General features: G+C 42.8%; 1 long non-coding RNA gene across 3 annotated transcripts in view; it reads left to right on the top strand.

Annotated features, from left to right (window-relative positions):
- Window positions 1-16,522, top strand: part of LOC138638042 (uncharacterized) — a 34,944-nt gene that overhangs the window by 15,368 nt on the left and 3,054 nt on the right. For 2 of the 3 annotated variants that reach the window (XR_011312435.1, XR_011312434.1), the window contains one exon: window positions 3,305-4,786. This is a non-coding gene — a long non-coding RNA (uncharacterized lncRNA). Of the gene's footprint in view, window positions 1-3,304; window positions 4,787-16,522 lie in introns of those variants that run through there. The other variant, XR_011312436.1, reaches the window with a different exon arrangement.

The raw sequence follows: 16,522 nt of genomic DNA, 5'->3' as shown, positions 1-16,522 counted from the left end.
GTGAATAAAGAAAACTTTTTTTACGGATTCAGTGAAGCTGGACATTTTCTTCTTTTTTTTGGACTGTATGTATGTACTGTATGTTCCCAACAATGCAGAGAAGGCAGCACTCACCGATCTTCAAAAGCAGGTGTCTTTATTTACTCACATAAAATCTTCACAGCCGGGGGTGCAAGGATACAGAGTGTGGCAGGGCTGACCCGTAGAAGCGCCAGGTAGGCGCGAAACGGCTGTCGTCAGCCCTGCCACACTCTGTAATCCTTGCACCCCCGGCCGTGAAGATTTTATGTGAGTAAATAATAATAATAATAATTTTTATTTATATAGCGCCAACATATTCCGCAGCGCTTTACAAATTATAGAGGGGACTTGTACATACAATAGACATTACAGCATAACAGAAATACAGTTCAAAACAGATACCAAGAGGAGTGAGGGCCCTGCTCGTAAGCTTACAAACTATGAGGAAAAGGGGAGACACGAGAGGTGGATGGTAACAATTGCTATAGTTATTCGGACCAGCCATAGTGTAAGGCTTGGGTGTTCATGTAAAGCTGCATGAACCAGTTAATTTTTTTTTATTTTTTTTAATATAGGCCACACAGGGATCGTTAGGTTAATGCATTGAGGCGGTAGGCCAGTCTGAACAAATGAGTTTTTAGGGCACGCTTAAAACTGTGGGGATTGGGGATTAATCGTATTATCCTAGGTAGTGCATTCCAAAGAATCGGCGCAGCACGTGTAAAGTCTTGGAGACGGGAGTGGGAGGTTCTGATTATTGAGGATGCTAACCTGAGGTCATCAGCGGAGCGGAGGGCACGGGTAGGGTGGTAGACTGAGACCAGAGAGGAGATGTAGGGTGGTGCTGAGCCATGGAGTGCTTTGTGGATGAGGGTAGTAGTTTTGTACTGGATTCTTGAGTGGATGGGTAACCAGTGTAATGACTGGCACAAGGTAGAGGCATCGGTGTAACGGTTGGTGAGGAATATGATCCTGGCAGCAGCATTCAGGACAGATTGGAGCGGGGAGAGTTTGGTAAGAGGGAGGCCGATTAGTAGAGAGTTACAATAGTCCAGACGAGAATGAATAAGTGAAACAGTAAGAGTTTTTGCAGAGTCGAAAGTAAGAAAAGGGCGAATTCTAGAAATGTTTTTGAGATGCAGGTAAGAAGAGCGAGCCAGTGATCGGATGTGGGGGGTGAATGAAAGGTCAGAATCAAGGATGACCCCAAGGCAGCGGGCATGTTGCTTTGGAGTAATGGTGGAACCGCAAACGGAGATGGCAATGTCAGGCAAAGGTAGGTTAGTAGAGGGAGAAAACACGAGGAGTTCAGTTTTTGACAGGTTTAGTAAATGAGTAAATAAAGACACCTGCTTTTGAAGATCGGTGAGTGCTGCCTTCTTTCTTCTCTGCATTGTTGGATTCATCGGCTTGTTTCTTGGCTATAGCACCCGACATCTGCCGGCTTGACTTACTGCTAGTGGACGGACACAGCTCACACACATTACGGTGGTGCGGTTAGCTGTTATCTCTATTTTTTGGATGTATTGTATGTTGTATACACTGTATGTTGTATGTTGCATAGTGTATGTTGCATGTTGTATGTACTGTATGTTGCATGGTGTATGTTGCATGTTGTATGTACTGTATGTTGTATGTACTAAATGTTGCATGTTGTATGTACTGTATGATTCTTGGTGTATGTTGCATGTTGTATGTACTGTATGTTGTTTGTTGTATGTACTGTATGTTGCATGTACTGTATGTTGCATGCTGTTTGTACTGTATGTTGCATGTTCTATGTACTGTATGTTATATTTTGTATGTTATATGTACTGTATGTTGTATGTACTGTATATGTTTTGTTTGTTTTTTTACATTCAACACAGTAGCCGGATGATGAGACTACTACTGTCCCATCATTGGCTAATGTGTCAATCACTATCACTGTAGCAGGCATAGCCCGATGGGACTTGTAGTCCCATCGGACGATGCCTGCACAAACACACACAGCAAAGATCCCCGCAGACACCAGGACAGGGCTGCACACACCCGGACAGCCCTGCACACACCCGAACAGCCCGCAGACCGGCCCGCAGATGCCCCGGCAGACCCTCGGACAGCCCGCAGACCCCGGCCGCACACACATACACGCACACAGTCACTGCCCACACTGTGCCTACACACTTACCTCCTCCCGAACTGCAGATCTTTTTTACATCTGCGGTTTTGCTGCGGATGTGCCTGACTCAATGCAAGTCTATGGGTGCAGAAACGCTGCAGTTCCGCACAAAAGAAGTGAGATGCTGCAGAAAAAAAAGCTGCGTTTCGGTGCGGCTTTTTCCGCAGCATGTGCACATCAAGTTTGCGGTTCTCATAAACTTACATTGGTTTATACTATACTATACTGCGGATTTGATGCAATTAAACGCGGCAAAAAACGTTGCGGATCTGCAATCAAATCCCCAATGTGTGCACACAGCCTAAGTCTCTTCATACTGGCATTCCAGACCTGGCTTGTCACTCTCTACAAGGAGAACCCTAACCCCTTAGATCCCAGTGTTAGCCTCTCACCTAGTCGAATCAGATCTCATACTTTGCTCTGATGAGGGGAAATACCCTAAAACACACGGTCTGCAAACTGGGATTCTAGTTTGGCTTTTATCCTAAGTCATATTGCATGGCTCATTAAAGGGTTGATATTGACTTGTAGTATTGCTGCTTCTAATAGGGGGCACTAGAGTTCAAGTACTCTTCCTGCCTGGAGAGAATTTGGATATTCAATTTCCCAGAGAATCAGGCAAAGCATTTAAGTCTCTTCATACTGGCATGCCAGACCTGGCTTTTAGTGATGAGCGCGTGTGCTCGTTACTCGAGTTTTCTGAGCATGCTCGGGTGTTCTCCGAGTAGATTATGTTTGTGTTTCCGCAGCTGCATGATTTGTGGCTGTTAGACAGCCTGAATACATGTGGGGATTGCCTGTTTGATAGGGAATCGCCCAAGGTACTCAGAGCATGCTCGGAAAACTCGAGTAACGAGCACACTTGCTCATCACTACTGGCTTTTCATTCTCCAAAACGAGAAACCTTACCCCTTAAATCCCAATGTATCCACAGAAATTCAAGTTCAATTGAAGGATGTTAGATGGAACATTCAGTGCATTCTGGATGTACAAACCTCTGACCTAAAGATTAAAGAAATGGCTGACATATGGACATAAATAAGCACATAGAATATAGATTGTGTAGTCTGCTTTTAACATTGTATATTTCTACAGGTGCTTATAATTTTTTCGATGTCTCAGGCAAAAAAATGAACTGGCGGATACAAAAGAGGCAGATAATTTCCAGACTCCAATGACTCCTGCAGAGAAAATGTGGTGCCACTGCTGAGAACGATAGAGCATGCTGCTTAAAATTTAATACAGCTATGTGAATGACTGCAGTGACCAACATTAGGACCATATATGGGACCTTCCAAATACAGAAGTAACAGTGAGATGAAATAAGCTTCCTTCCTCTTCCTCAAAGCATTCTTGAAGAGAAAACTGAAAAATCCCACAAGGTGTTGTATAGCTCACTCTCAGTCCAGTTAGTGATATCAAAATGTTTATTCTGGACCTACTGGAACTGAATTCTGAACATTGCACATTTTACAACCTGAAAAGACAAACCACAGCTCGTGACAAACTCCTACAGGAAAAGTTACTTCCTCTTTAATCTCTAATTGCGGTGCGGCCTAGGTTCTAATCTTACATAAAACCTGGATCTTTTTAGTCTTTTGCCAGCTGACTACTGATTCCATTCACTGAAGCTGACCTTCTGAACCTCATCTGTGTACATGAAAAAAGTATGTGCTAACTGTAATGTTACACGAACATCTACATGATACACATTTCGTTCAAAATGATTTACTGATTTTTAGTTCTGGGATTCCCATAACTGTAAAAGGTTTTAAAACACATTGGGGCGAATTTACTAAACCTGTGTAATAGTTAACCAGAATAGCATAAACATAAGGATCATTCAGGCCTTAGTGGCTTTTCTTGTACCCAAAAAAGAAGGTCGTTTCTTCAGTGTTGTTGATCAGATTCTGGCCAGTGTGTCCGTTTTTACCATTAGAGTTTAATCAAAGTTTCATCAGTTTTTCTTGATTGAGAAACAAAAACTGATGGAGGTTTCTCAAGCTTCTCGTATTAAGCAGTCCATGAATAGGATAGCACACGAATGGCATAAAAGTGCTGTAAGATTTTGTCACCGATCCATTGCATTGGAGAGTATGATCTGAGGCTTGGATCAAAACTTGGACACAGCTCCGTGATTTTGTGTGGAACATTCAGTCTGCAAAAATACACGGACATGTGAACAGCCCCATAGAACTTGTACATATTAGTTCATCTGTGAAAAACAGGGATAGAACTTGTATGAGAAAAAGTGATGTCTGAATGACCCTAAAGACAAGATAGTATTAAAACCAACCACTTCCATAACAATGGCTCGTACTGGATGATAAATCCGTACGAGACTGTTTAGTCTGAGCCCACACCATTTATTTGTTGGCTACTTTTAAACCACTTTGTAGGACAAATTGGAGAACATGTTCAGCAAATTTGGTCTGTTTTACAAACATCCTGGGTCACAACAGCTTTTTAGAGCTTTCTAAAACCCTTAATAAATGTCACATATTATGTATGCCAGAATCCTGGCTTGTATACTTGTTATTAAAAATTTCCCTATAATTTAAAATGAGAAACTTTACAGTTATATAATAAAGACACCTTTGGATATTTGTAATTTTGGTTTTTAGAAGGGGCATAGTGAAGTCAAGTTCGACTCTTTAAAGTTTTTTTTCCAGTTTCAGAAAACGCCTTTTCCCCAGCTGCAGCTTGTTTGAAAAAAACAAACCATGCTTTACTCACCCTCTTTGGGTCCAGCTAAGATTTTCCTACACTGCTCCCCATGTCTGCTATTGTTTGTAGCGCTGATGTTACGCCAACAGCATTGTAGCCAATAACTAAGTGCAGAGACTGCTGGAATTGACAGCACAAGCCGCTCACCTCAGTTATTGACTGCGGTGCTCACTACATGACGTCAGCACTGTAAACAATAACAGACAGGAGCGGCAAACGATACTCGGCATTGGAATTAAGAAGGGTTTGCAAAGACAAATGCTTTTTTTTGACAAACAGCAGCTAGAGGAAAGGTGTTTTCTGGAGTCAAAATATCCTTTCATGAGTATAATTTTCAAATTGCAAATTAATCAATAGAAGTTTTAATTCTGATTACTATTGTTAGATCCATGGAAATGTGTATATATGGAAGGACAATTTCTGCTCTTCTCTATACTAGATATAGTCAAGGGGGTTAATACATTTATCACAATGCAATAACTATATGAAAAGAGGGTTCCCCAAATCCTCAGAGTAAATAAAGCATTAGTACGCTTTGGCATTTTGGACCCCTCTTCTTGTGACCAGTGGGGGTCACAACATGGGGAATAACATTATTATTGGCCATTATATTACTTGTAGCCTACATTTTCCACCAGTTTTCCTCTTGTTTACTCCATCTCTAGATTTCACTTGGCACTGCGCTTGTAGTTAGAGACTAATGGCCATGATGTCCTCCCATAGTGCACATAGACTGGAAGGGTTCTTGCTCTCCTGGTTCTACAGAACACATGTTGAGATTAGTGTTGAGCCACCTCCCTAGTGTTTGGGTTCGGTTCGTCGAACAGGGACGTGGTCGACGAACACCGTCGAACCCCATTGAAACCAATGGCAGGCAAACACAAACACATGGAAAACACAGAGAAAACACCTTAAAAGGTGTCCAAAAGCTGACAAACTGCTCAGAAGACACAACAAACATGGAAAAGTCACAACTACATATAGTCATGTGAAAAGAAAAGAGGTGGAGGAGTAAAAGGAGGAGGAGACACAGATATAGGCATGTCATGCCCTTCTAAAATCAAGAAAGGCTGAAGTAAAAATCTAAACTCACTCTACCAACACCCAGACGTCTTGACAAAAAAAAAAAAAAAAAATATCTTTAGGTAGAATGGCGGCAGGTCCATTCAGAACACTTTCCTTAGAAGACGTAGTGGTACCCCCGTTGGGAGTTGTGCCAAAAAATGAACCCAACACATTCAGACTAATCCACCATTTGTCATATCCAAGGGGCAGGTCAGTAAACGACAACATCGACGCGGAACCAAGTACAGTACTGTGTACTGTACCACCTTTGACGAGGCAATCAGGCGGGTCAAGAAGTTGGTAAGGGGCACCCTAATGGCCAAAACAGACATTGAGGGGGCGTTCCGGTTACTACATGTGCCTCCGAATAGTGTCCTCCCATTGGGCTGCTTCTGTGAAGGAGCATACTACATAGATCTCGGTTTGCCCATGGGGTGCTCCATATCCTGCTCACTATTTGAGGCGTTTAGTTGCTTCCTCGAATGTGTCGTCATGGACGTTTGTAAGGCGGCACATATTATCCATTACCTCGACGACTTCTTATGCCTGGGCCCAAAAGATTCGCCACAGTGTGAAAACATGCGGTAGTCCACCTGTGAGAAGAGAGCTGGAGGGAGAGTGGACACCCCAGAGCCGAGGGGTTAGATTGAGAAAGAAAGAAGGCGGTGTAGCTTGCTTCATGGGTGGAGTACGCTGCTGAGTTGCACCAAATTCTACTAGGCCCAAAAGGATTTCCTGGGCTAGATGCCATTACAAAATAGTAGTTAGGTAAACAGGCGGTGTAGCTTGCTTCATGGGTGGGGTACGCTGCTGAGTTGCACCAAATTCTACTAGGCCCAAAAGGATTTCCTGGGCCAGATGCCGTTAAAAATAGTACTTAGGTAAACAGGCGGTGGGTGGCTGGGCTACTCTGCTGACTAGCAAACACTCAAGCTTTGGAGCAGACCTCTGAATCCCAGGCCATAGTATGAGGAAACAACTCTGCAGACGACCCCACCCACCTGGAATTGACGATGGCAACATCATGTAAAACTCAGCAAGGGGACTAAATAAAAGAGTCTCCATTTTTTCCAAAAATTCGGCTACAGACACCACTTAAGTGGCATCAATTTCGCCAGAGTATTTTATCCCCTTAATCCCATATGACGTACTATCCTGTCAAGGTGCCCTGGGACTTAATTCCCAGTGACGGGATAGTATGTCATATGCGATCGGCCGCGCTCACGGGGGGAGCGCGGCCGATCGCGGCCGGGTGTCAGCTGCCTATCGCAGCTGACATCCGGCACTATGTGCCAGGAGCGGTCACGGACCGCCCCCGACACATTAACCCCCGGCACACTGTGATCAAACATGATCGCGATGTGCCGGCGTTATAGGGAAGCATCATGCAGGGAGGGGGCTCCCTGCGGGCTTCCCTGAGACCCCCACAGCAACGCAATGTGATCACATTGCTGCGAGGGTCTCCATACCTCCCTCCCTGCTGCAGGCCCGGATCCAAAATGGCCGCGGCATCCGGGTCCTGCAGGGAGGGAGGTGGCTTATCAAGTGCCTGCTCAGAGCAGGCGCTTGGTAAGCCTGCAGCTCTGTAAGTCAGATCACTGATCTGACAGAGTGCTGTGCAAATTGTCAGATCAGTGATCTGTGATGTCCCCCCCTGGGGCAAAGTCAAAAAGTTTAAAAAAAAAATTTCCACATGTATTAAAAAAAAAAAAAAAAAAAAATTCCTAAATAAAGAAAAAAAAATATTATTCCCATAAATACATTTATCTAAATAAAAAAAACCAAAACAATAAAAGTACACATATTTAGTATCGACGCGTCCGTAGCGACCCAATCTATAAAACTGTCCCACTAGTTAACCCCTTCAGTGAACACCGTAAGAAAAAAAAAAAAAGAGGCAAAAAACAACGCTTTATTATCATACCGCCGAACAAAAAGTGGAATAACACGCGATCAAAAAGATGGATATAAATAACCATGGCACCGCTGAAAACATCATCTTGTCCCGCAAAAAACGAGCCGCATACAGCATCATCAGCAAAAAAATAAAAAAGTTATAGTCCTGAGAATAAAGCGATGCCAAAATAATTATTTTTTCTATAAAATAGTTTTTATCGTATAAAAGTGCCAAAACATAAAAAAATGATATAAATGGGGTATCGCTGTAAACATACTGACCCGAAGAATAAAACTGCTTTATCAACTTTACCAAACGCGGAACGGTATAAACGCCTCCCCCAAAAGAAATTCATGAATAGTTGGTTTTTGGTCATTCTGCCTCACAAAAATCGGGACAAAAAGTGATCAAAAAACGTCACGTGTCTGAAAATGTTACCAATAAAAATGTCAACTCGTCCCGCAAAAAAAAAGACCTCACATGACTCTGTGGACCAAAATATGGAAAAATTATAGGTCTCAAAATGTGGAGACGCAAAAACTTTTTTGCTATAAAAAGCGTCTTTTAGTGTGTGACAGCTGCCAATCATAAAAATCCGGTATAAAAAAATGCTATAAAAGTAAATCAAACCCCCCTTCATCACCCCCTTAGTTAGGGAAAAATTAAAAAAAAAATGTATTTATTTCCATTTTCCCGTTAGGGTTAGGGCTAGGGTTAGGGTTGGGGCTAGGGTTGGAGCTAAAGTCAGGGTTAATGTTGGGGCTAAAGTTAGGGTTGGGGCTAAAGTTAGGGTTAGGGTTGGGGCTAAAGTTAGGGTTAGGATTACATTTACGGTTAGGATTAGGGTTTGGATTAGAGTTAGGGGTGTGTCAGGGTTAGGGGTGTGGTTAGGGTTACTGTTGGGATTAGGGTTAGGGGTATGTTTGGATTAGGGTTTCAGTTAGAATTGGGGGATTCCACTGTTTAGGCACATCAGAGGCTCTCCAAACGCGGCATGGCGTCTGATCTCAATTCCAGCCAATTCTGCGTTGAAAAAGTAAAACAGTGCTCCTTCCCTTCCGAGCTCTTCCATGCGCCCAAACAGGGGTTGGAGACTTGGGAGCTGTAAATGCGGAAAAGAAAAAAGAATGGAGATCAGCGTTATTGGCCCCCCGAGGAAGCCAACGCGAAACGCGCGTCGGGGCTAGCTGGACGGACACTGGCACCTTGACATGGGTAAGATAGGCGCGGGTGATTGATCTGTCTGTGCCCACTTGGACCGAGCATAATAACTATACCGTACACTGGCATTATTAAGGCAGGCACTATGCACCTTATGTTAGATTAGTCGTCCCCGTGTGATTTTCAGTGGTGATTGGCCACTGTTCATCTATATACCCAGGTGGTATTTTCAGTGTCTTTAGTCCTCATGTACATTAACTCTGCGTGTACCTTGTCTATGTTATATTTATGTCTATGTATTTGGATTGTTATATATTTGAATAAAATTTGATATATTTGCATTTTACATGCTATCTGGGTTGTTTTTACTCCTTTCAGCTGTAGGATATATTTGATAGTGGAGTTTTCCCTGTTACCGATGTCCATTCCTAGGGCGTATCCCTGCTTTAGATCTTTGAGTGATATGCATCAGTGGTATTTATATTTGGGAGCTGTAAATGCGGGAAAGAAAAAAGAATGGAGATCGGCGTTATTTCAGCACAGATCTATCTCCCCCCCCCCGCCCAGTATACACTGAAACAGTCTATTAACAATGATAAACAGTTTTAATGTGCAAATCAAGCTAGGCGTTTGGTGAACGAACAGTTATCGAACAGAAACTCGAACAGCCGAATTTTAAGCAAATTGGGTTCGTCGAACGACTCGAACACCGCCCAAAACAGCTCAAATTTGAAATTGGTGAACAGTTCAACTCGAACACCACTCATCTCTAGTTGAGATGCAGCAGCAGCTTGGAGGACATTATAAAAATAAGGCAGTACTGAGTAGTGTAGCTGTGAATACAACACTGGAGTGAAATAAAACACTAAAAACAGCAATATTATTACTTTGTGTGACTCCTTCACTCTTTTCCTGGATTCCCCCCCTTCCATAGACTGTAATAGGCATATGTAAAATGATCCCTCAGTGAACTGCCGTCATAATATTTTTGAGTAAGAATAATTTTTAAAATGTGTTTATAAGGGAGACAAGCAAAAACAATAATCAAAAAGCACAATTTATGAATTGAGGCTGAGAGCATATTAAAGTCAATCTCTCCCGACATGTAATAATCATACAATTACAATATATCCAAAACAAAACAAAAAGAGTTGCAAGAAAAACACCAAATAATGAATAAATAACTTTTATTGAAAACAGACTTACCATAATACAAATACATATAAGGTAAAAGGAGGAGACATGATGAAGATAGGCAAGGGAGAGACTGTGGGTCAGAATAGGACTTGGGCAAGCAGAAAAATAAACACAGTATAATAATCAAATGTGCACAAAAATAACAAAGACTGGCAGATGTAGATGGTTATAAGGTATACCTATATTCCACCATAATTTATAGTGCTAGGATAGAATATCTGCTTACCCATAGTACGCCGGACCAAAAGCAGCCTTCCTGCTTCCCCTGACGTGCGTTTCACATGCTTGCTTTATCAAAGGGTGAGTGGTAAAGAGAGAATTGGTATCTCTTGGAAGAAGAAACATGCTGTATTTCTCAAGTTGAAGTAGTGAAAACACGTCACTCATCTACTATATAATTGTCTAAGGGTCACTTCCGTCTTTCTGTCTGTCCTTCTGTCTGTCACGGATATTCATTGGTCACGGCCTCTGTCTGTCAAGGAAATCCAAGTCGCTGATTGGTCGCGGCAAATCAGCGACGGGCACAGTCCGGAAGAAAATGGCCGCTCCTTACTCCCCGCAGTCACTGCCCGGCGCCCGCATACCCCCCTCCGGCCACCGCTAACACAGGGTTAACACAGGGTTAATGCCGGCGGTAACGGACCGCGTTATGCCGCAGGTAACGCACTCTGTTACTGCCGGTATTAACCCTGTGTGTCCCCAACCTTTTACTATTGATGCTGCCTATGCGGCATCAATAGTAAAAAAAATGTCATGTTAAAAATAATAAAAAAACAAAAAACTTGCTGTACTCACCCTCCGTTGTCCGCTGAGCCACGCGCGGCCTCCGCCATCTTCCGTTCCCATAGATGCATTGCAAAATTACCCAGAATACTTAGCGGTCTCGCGAGACCGCTAAGTCATCTGGGTAATTTCGCAATGCATCCTGGGAACGAAAGATGGAGGCAGCCGTGCTCATATCGCCGGAGCTTCGGTGGATCCCGCCGGAGGGTGAGTATAGAACAATTTTTTATTTTAAATATTTTTTTTAACAGGGATATGGTGCCCACACTGCTGTATACTACATGGGCTGTGTTACATACCGCGTGGTGCTTTATACTACATAGGCAGCGTTATATACTATGTGGGCTGTGTGATATACTCCGTGGGCTGTGCTATATACTGCGTGGGCTGTGCTATATACTGCGTGGGCTGTGCTATATATTACGTGGCCACTGTTATATACTGCGTGGGCAGTGTTATATACTACGTGGCTGGGCAATATACTACGTGGCTCTGTGCTGCATACTACGTGGCTCTGTGCTGTATACTACGTGGCTGGGCAATATACTACATGACTAGGCAATATACAGTTAGGTCCATATATATTTGGACATAGACAACATTTTTCTAATTTTGGTTGTAGACATTACCACAATGAATTTTAAACAAAACAATTCAGATGCAGTTGAAGTTCAGACTTTCAGCTTTCATTTGAGGGTATCCACATTAAAACTGGGACGAAGGGTTTGGGAGTTTCAGTTCCTTAACATGTGCCACCCTGTTTTTAAAGGGACCAAAAGTAATTGGACAATTAACTCCAAGGCTATTTCATGGACAGGTGTGTGCAATCCCTTTGTTATGTCATTCTCAATTAAGCAGATAAAAGGCCTGGAGTTGATTTGAGGTGTGGTGCTTGCATTTGGAAGGTTTTGCTGTGAAGTAAACATGCGGTCAAAGGAGCTCGCCATGCAGGTGAAACAAGCCATCCTTAAGCTGCGAAAACAGAAAAAACCCATCCGAGAATTTGCTACAATATTAGGAGTGGCAAAATCTACAGTTTGGTACATCCTGAGAAGGAAAGAAAGCACTGGTGAACTCATCAATGCAAAAAGACCTGGGTGCCCAGGGAAGACAACAGTGGTGGATGATCAGAGAATAATCTCCATGGTGAAGAGAAACCCCTTCACAACAGCCAACCAAGTGAACAACACTCTCCAGGAGGTAGGCGTATCAATATCCAAATCTACCATGAAGAGAAGACTGCATAAAAGTAAATACAGAGGGTTCACTGCACGGTGCAAGCCACTCATAAGCATCAAGAATAAAAAGGCTAGACTGGACTTTGCTAAAAAAACATCTAAAAAAGCCAGCACAGTTCTGGAAGAACATTCTTTGGACAGATGAAACCAAGATCAACCTCTACCAGAATGATGGAAAGAGAAAAGTATGGTGAAGGCGTGGTCCAGCTCATGATCCAAAGCAAACCATATCATCTGTAAAACACAGCGGAGGCAGTGTGATGGCTTGGGCATGCATGGCTGCCAGTGGCACTGGGTCACTAGTGTTTATTGATGATGTGACACAGGACATAAGCAGCCAAATGAATTCTGAGGTATTCAGAGCCATACTGTGTGCTCAGATCCAGCCAAATGCAGCCAAACTGTTTGGTCGTCGTTTCATACTACAGATGGACAATGACCCAAAACATAAAGCCAAAGCAACCCAGGAGTTTATTAAAGCAAAGAAGTGGAATATTCTTGAATGGCCAAGTCAGTCACCTGATCTCAACCCAATTGAGCATGTATTTCACTTGTTAAAGACTAATCTTCAGACAGAAAGGCCCACAAATAAACAGCAACTGAAAACCACTGCAGTGAAGGCCTGGGAGAGCATCAAAAAGGAGGAAACACAGAGTCTGGTGATGTCCATGAGTTCAAGACTTCAGGCAGTCATTGCCAACAAAGGGTTTTCAACCAAGTATTAGAAATGAACATTTTATTTAAAATTATTGAATCTGTCCAATTACTTTTGGTCCCTTTAAAAACAGGGTGGCACATGTTAAGGAGCTGAAACTCCTAAACCCTTCATCCATTTTTAATGTGGATACCCTAAAATAAAAGCTGAAAGTCTGAACTTTAACTGCATTTGAAATGTTTTGTTTAAAATTTATTGTGGTAATGTCTATAACCAAAATTAGAAAAATGTTCTCTGTCCAAATATATATGGACCTAACTGTACTACGTCTGTGCTGTATACTATGTGGCTCTGTGCGGTACACTACGTCACTGTGCAATATACTACGTCGCTGGCCAATCTTTTACGTGACTGGGCAATATACTACGTGTGCTGTGCAATATACTATGTAGCTGGGCAATGTACTACGTGGCTGGGCAATATACTACGTGGCTGGGCAATATACTACGTGGCTGGACAATATACTACGTGACTGGGCAATATACTACGTGGCTGGGCAATATACTACGTGGCTGGGCAATATACTACGTGGCTGGGCAATATACTACGTAGCTGGGCAATATACTACGTGACTGGGCAATATACTACGTGACTGGGCAATATACTACGTGGGCTGTGCAATATACTACATGACTGGGCAATATACTACGTGACTGGGCAATATACTACGTGACTGGGCAATATACTACGTAGCTGGGCAATATACTACGTAGCTGGGCAATATACTACGTGACTGGGCAATATACTACGTGGGCTGTGCAATATACTACGTGGGCTGTGCAATATACTACGTGTTTGTGCTGTATACTACGTCGTGTGCAATGCACTATGTGACTGGGCAATATACTATGTGGCTGGGCAATATACTACGTGGCTGGGCAATATACTACGTGGCTGGGCAATATACTACGTGGCTGGGCAATATACAACGTAGCTGAGCAATATACTACGTGACTGTGCAATATATTACGTGGGCTGTGCAATATACTACGTGACTGGGCAATATACTACGTAGCTGGGCAATATACTACGTGGGCTGTGCAATATACTACGTGTTTGTGCTGTATACTACGTCGTGTGCAATGCACTATGTGACTGGGCAATATACTACGTGGCTGGGCAATATACTACGTGGCTGGGCAATATACTACGTAGCTGGGCAATGTACTACGTGACTGGGCAATATACTACGTAGCTGGGCAATATACTACGTGACTGGGCAATATACTACGTGACTGGGCAATATACTACATAGCTGAGCAATATACTACGTGACTGGGCAATATACTACGTGGGCTGTGCAACATACTACGTGACTGGGCAATATACTACGTGACTGGGCAATATACTACGTAGCTGGGCAATATACTACGTAGCTGGGCAATATACTATGTAGCTGGGCAATATACTACGTAGCTGGGCAATGTACTACGTGGCTGGGCAATATACTACGTGGCTGGGCAATATACTACGTGACTGGGCAATATACTACGTAGCTGGGCAATATACTACGTAGCTGGGCAATATACTACGTGACTGGGCAATATAACTACGTAGCTGAGCAACATACTACATGACTGGGCAATATACTACGTGGGCTGTGCAATATACTACGTGACTGGGCAATATACTACGTAGCTGGGCAATATACTACGTAGCTGGGCAACATACTACGTGACTGGGCAACATACTACGTTACTGGGCAATATACTACGTGGGCTGTGCAATATACTACGTGGACATGCATATTCTAGAATACCCGATGCGTTAGAATCGGGCCACCATCTAGTACAATATAAGATGGGAGATGCTCGAGTAGGGCGTCCAGCCCAAAATTATCCAAAAATAGAAAATAACTTGGCACCCAAATAGTATTGTGGCTTGAAAAAAACAAATTATTTATTGTGCATCCATAAAGTAAAAGGCTTGAACGTTTTCGGTACACATCTGGACCTTCATCAGAACAATTTAACTGGAATAGTGGATATTATCAATCTCTGTCACAGCGCACCCCTCCGCGACTTCGGTCGCATACCACTCTACGCTGCTGCACACAGGATATTCCAGGCATCCAGGCAACTTAAAACCTTTGGATCTGCAAACGGCAGGAGATTGATAATGTCCACTATATCAGTTAAAATGTTCTGATGAAGGTCCGGATGTGGACCGAAAACCCTCAAACCTTTTGTTTATGGATGCACAATAAATAGTTTTTTTCAAGCCACAATACTATTCGAGTGCCAATTTATTTTCTATTTTTGGATACTGCATTTCTCAGACAACAAGGTATATTACAAAGTTCCTTATATTTGTGTACTGTATACTATTGCTTTATACAAAATTTGCTGTTTTCTATTCACTTCACTAATGGTCACAGTTTTCTTTACCGCAGTCCATATTCAAACATTAATTTATTATTTATACAGAATGGAGAAAAAACAGCTATATAGTCATAACAGTAAAGAAAATATTAAAATAACATTAAACATAAGCGAGCCTATCACAGCGATCAAAAGCCAATAATTACTATGTCACCCCTCCTGTGTCATTGCCTTAGTCAGATTTCATTATTTTATAATTTATATCTCTTTCATTCTTTGCCATTAGAGTTATGGTTGGAGTCAGGGTATGTGCACACGTCAGGATTTCTTGCAGAAATTTCCTGAAGAAAACCGGAAATTTTCTGCAAGAAATCCGCATTCTTCTTTTCGCGTTTTTTTTTAGCATTTAGCAATCGTAATTAGCTTGCAGAATGCTAAAGTTTTCCAAGCGATCTGTAGCATCGCTTGGAAAACTGACTGACAGGTTGGTCACACTTGTCAAACATAGTGTTTGACAAGTGTGACCAACTTTTTACTATAGATGCAGCCTATGCCGCATCTATAGTAAAAGATAGAATGTTTAAAAATAATAAAAAAATTTAAAAAAAAATGGTTATACTCACCCTGCAGACAGCCGATCTCCTCAGCGGCGTCCATTCCTATAGATGGTGTGTGTGTGCAGGACCTTCGATGACGTCGCGGTCACGTGAGCGGTCGCGCGACCAATCACAGGACCGCGACGTCATCGCAGGTCCTTCACACAGACCATCTATAGGAACAGAAGCGGCAGCATGCACCGCTGAGAGGCGGGGGACTTCGGGCCATCAGAGGGTAAGTATATGACTATTTTTTATTTTAATTCTTTTTTTTTTTTTTTTACTAATTATATGGTGCCCAGTAGGGTTAAGCGACCTTCACTTTTATAGGATCGGGTCGGGTTTCACGAAACCCGACTTTTGGAAAAGTCGGGTCGAGTGAAATCGGCCGATCCTATAAAAAAGTCGGGGTCGGGGTCGGCCGAAACTCGAAACCCAATGCAGTGCATTGGGTTTCCATGGTTCCCAGAGTCTGAAGGAGCGAAAACTCTCCTTCAGGCCCTGGGATCCATATTTAAGTGTAAAATATAGAATTAAAATAAAAAATATCCTTATACTTACCCTCTGACGCGCCCTGGTACTAACCGGGAACCTTCCTTCCTTAGAATCAGCCTTCCAGGACCTTCGGTGACGTCGCGGG

Source organism: Ranitomeya imitator, chromosome 5 (assembly GCF_032444005.1).
Source record: "Ranitomeya imitator isolate aRanImi1 chromosome 5, aRanImi1.pri, whole genome shotgun sequence".
NCBI lineage: Eukaryota > Metazoa > Chordata > Amphibia > Anura > Dendrobatidae > Ranitomeya > Ranitomeya imitator.
Note: the sequence above shows the minus strand (reverse complement) of the source record. Positions and strands in the feature narration are given on the sequence as shown.